Here is a 4,282-nt window from a genome sequence, read left to right as displayed (position 1 = left end):
CAAAACAATGATACGTGGGCAGGCAGGGGTAATGAAGAAGGGCTTAATCTCTCTCATGCTACCAGGTTCTCGTGGGAGAGAGATCCTTCCTGTTGGATTGAGCCAAAGGGACGAATTCTGCCATGAAACAATGTCAGGATGGGGAGCTGTATTACTGTAGAATTAGAAAAGAATACGAGTCCAGTAGCACCGTAAAGACTAACAAAATTTGTGTTATGGCATGAGTTTTTGTGAGTCACCGCTCAGTTCTTCAAATGAAGCAAGATGTAATCCAAGATGGAGTCCCTGCAATATAGCAGAGGAAAACAAGATGCAACACTTTGAGGCTGCCAGGTTCCCCTAGCCAGTGGTAGGGGAATCTAGTTGCTGGATCGAAACTGGGAACTCTTGGAGATTTGGGGACGGAGCCTGGGAAAGACAGGAACCTCAATAGGGTACAATGTCATGGAGCCCACCCTCCAAAGCAGCCATTTTCTCCAGGGGAATTGATCTGTATTGATCTGTAATTCCAGCTATCCCCAGGTCCCACCTGGAGGCTGGCACCCATATAACACTTTGATTAAGCAAATTTGAGGGGCAACAAGAAATCGTTTAAGGTAGTACCTGCAAAGGAGAGAAGTAGGTCTATTTCCAGTGGCCTGATAAAGTATTTTTTTTTAAGGAAGACAAAATGCAGACAAGGGAAGGAGGAGCAGAGGCTGCCTGGAGGTCCAGGGGCTATGTTGTGAGATGTTTCCCCATCAGCAGCAGTTAATATGTCCTAGCTAAGTTTGTGTGTGAGGGAGCTTTTCCCACCCTGGTGGCGTATGATACCTCGTGTTGCCAATGATAACAAATCCAAAGGAAAGACCTTGGAAATAAACCACAGATTTATTTCGTCTCCAGGCTTTGATAGTCTCTAGCTTGTTGTGGGATCACTAATAAAACCAGGGATTCAGAATACAGTTACTTGTCATTTGGGCTGATCCTGCATTGAGCAGGGGGTTGGACTAGATGGCCTGTATGGACCCTTCCAACTCTATGGTTCTATGATTCTATGATTCTATGATTAATCGTCAGGCCGAGACTTCTCACACTGTCATCCTAGGGCCCAGGTCAGTGTGGCCTAGTTTTCTTCACTTTCCCTCCCTGACAGGACTATTTTCCTAGATATACTCCCTGGAGCCTATCCTCGTACTTCAAACAACTCACTTGCAAGTTTTGACTAAAGAAAAATAGGGTCTGTGGACCCCAGTTCTTGCAGGCAGGCAGGGGTAGTCTTACCCATGGGGCAGCCACAGCAGTTGCCTTGGACAGGAGAGCCCCTGCACGGGGACCCTTCTTCTGACTTCTGGGCCTCCAAACAGTGGACCTGCTCATTCTGACAGCCCTGCCTCAACTGGTATTGTGACCAGCTAGACTGGGTAAGAAGCTGGGTAGCAGCCAGCTGGCATGGCAGCTGCCTCATCTGGTCTCCAGCTTTGTACCCACCTGCCTCCTCAGGCCTCGGGTAGAGGTCTGCCCTCTCAGGGATTCAGCCAGTTACTATCTCAGTGGTTACTGCAGGAGCCTGCCCACCTTAGACACGAAGAGGGCTGCCCCTGTGTGGCTCACCCTGGAAAGGGGGGGAGTGATTCGAGGACTCCATCCTGGACTTTTGCTGGTGTCCCAGAATCACTAAGGTCACCATGGCAGGCAGGTCCCCACAGGACTGCCCCACTTCCAGCTTTTGAGGCCTTCTACCAAGAATAATTTCTTTTCTAAAAGACCGTGTCACACTTGGGCGCAAGAGAGATGTGCATAAAATCAATTTGGGGAACTTAACAAATGCCAAACAACTAGCGTCTGTATTTTTGGCCCCTTTGAGCTTGAGGCCCAGGCCAAACGGTCCTTCTGCAGTCTTCCCCAGCTGGCCTCCCTGGAAAGCATTTGGGAAGGAGACCTTCATATCATACCCTGAATAAGCTGAATATGGGGAGGGGGGGGGTGCTTCTCGAAATTAAACTGAGAGCAAGAAAGAGATTAGGGATAGGGAGAAGACACACATTCATGTTTGTACCCTTGAAATGTAGCCCCTCCAGATCCTTTTGATGACTCCTGTGACAGTTCCTTCAACCACATTAGCCTTTTTCTTGTCTCTAGTATCAGGTTTTTCCAGCTTGTTTCCATAAACTAGAAAAAAAACAGTAAATCACCAGCAAGCCTCAGATTAGACCTGACAGCCAAGCCTTTTCAGATGAGCCTGCTCCACTGTATGTAATTAACATGTCTTGTTTTCAACATTTATATTTTATTTATATGCTTTTATGTAGTGTGAGCATCTCCAAGAGGTTTTTATTTCTATGAATTATGCTTTGTGAAACCACAGTGCCGACAGTGATGGAGCAATTATTACTAGCTAAGGACCCTGCTTCTGTACTCTGCCTGCCTTTCCCCCCCCCCCCCCACAGCTGTCTGTCTGTCATTCTTAAATGAGAATCAGCTAGGTGACAGACAGAAGGACTTCTCTGTGGGAAGGAGAGGAAGGGATGGGATGAGGGGGGAATGGAACAGGATTCTTTTGCCCATAACTCACAGGCAGAGGTAGAATTTCGCTGGGCTTCTTTTTTTATTAAAAAAAAAAAATCACACACCTAAAAAGCTATTGCCTTAGGGGAGCTTTTACCGATTCCAAGCTTTTGTTGTTCAGATCAGTTTGCTCCAGAGAGTAGTTGTACCAAGTTGATACATGAGCCAGGATAATGGGATTTAAAAAAAAAAAACAACGTAGCAGCTTTGTTACATTAGGTTTCAAAACTGGGGGACAAAAATGTACGTGGAGAAGCTTGATGGATGATTTTAAAAACTCATCCCACCGCTGTCCTGTGTTTTGCTTCCTGAGGGCTACAACCCTAAAACATAAGAAAACTCCCTGAATCAGTCCCTGCCTCCTTGGGTGAGGAAGGTGATATGACCTTCAGGAAAGATGGCCGTCCTAGGAACAACGTCTAGGAACAGGGAGGGTTTGTGGGGATTTGGTTGCATGACACCCCAAGGGGCATAATGAGAGATGGGAAGTAACAGTTTAAGGTTCACTAGAACCAAAGCAAAGATTCAAGAGTTAAGGGAGGAGGCAAATGGATGAGAAAGGTCCACTGCAGGGTCTCAAATAAAGGCCTTTACTACTTGATTCTTTTAACTGGAGATGCTGAGGGTTGAACATGGGGCCTTCTGCACACAAAGCAAATGTGTAAGCATTAAGCCACGGTCCTTCCTGTGCTTTGGCATTCTTGTCACACGTGCTTTTTCTCTCACACGGGAGCCTTTTAGAGCTTGAAAGCAAATAAAGTACAGAGCTGGACCACGACTGTTGGACCCCAGTAATTTCATCTCCAACTGCGGGTGCCACACAATCACTCTCGTGTAGAGCCTACACTGCTGAGGGACAGGTTGGGAAATGTCACGGTTAGCAGTTGCCTCAGTATGCCTTACTGCTATTGCTCCACCTGAAGAGACTCCAGGCCATAAATGTTAGAGATAGCCTCGCCTAACCAGTGCCAATCTGCCCCTGCCAACACAAATTGACGGTCACCAACTCCAAGGAGTGAGAATCACATTGACTTTCCAAATGGGCAGCTAGAGTCATCAACTCCTGAGGCCCCTGCAGAGTCCAATGAAACGCAAAGAAGCATGAGGTTTTTCACAGGTTACCAGAAACTGGCAGCATATTGCTTCCTCCCTCATTTATCAGCGGTGAGCAAGCCGTCTCTTTATTTGGCTATATTTGGAAACTCAGTGATACTGCACCAGCCTTTAAGAAAAATATGTTAACATGCCCTCTTGCTAGACTTCTCTGTGAAATCCCCTGTTGTGCAAAAGGTCAGCGAGTGTGAGCAATGGAGGAACTAAGGCAGGGAGAACAAGATTCAGAACATAAAAGAAACGTGATATCTGCTCTCATTTGCATTTGCAGGTTTGACTTTTCAGCAGTCCGTTGGAAGTGGGGCTATAATACAAACTGGTATTTTTTGCCTGACCCAAAGCAGAATATCAGTCCGTCTTCTAATTGTTTTAGTTTTTTTTTAAGCATGCCAAGCTGTTTAAAAATTTCCAAAGATGGAGAAACCACCACCTCCTGAGGAAGCCTGTTCCGCTGAGAAACTGCTCTGTCAGGAATTTCTTCCTGATGTTTAGACAAAATTTCTTTTGAATTAATTTCATCCCATTGGTTCTGGTCCATCCCGGCAAGAGATAACAACTCTGCTCCATCCTATATGGCACCCTTTTAAATACTTGGAGATGGTTATCAGATCCCCTCTCAGTT

Source organism: Paroedura picta, chromosome 4, assembly GCF_049243985.1.
Source record: "Paroedura picta isolate Pp20150507F chromosome 4, Ppicta_v3.0, whole genome shotgun sequence".
In the NCBI taxonomy this organism is placed as follows: Eukaryota; Metazoa; Chordata; class Lepidosauria; order Squamata; family Gekkonidae; genus Paroedura; species Paroedura picta.
The sequence above is the reverse complement of the archived record's forward strand: the minus strand, read 5'-3'. Positions refer to the sequence as shown.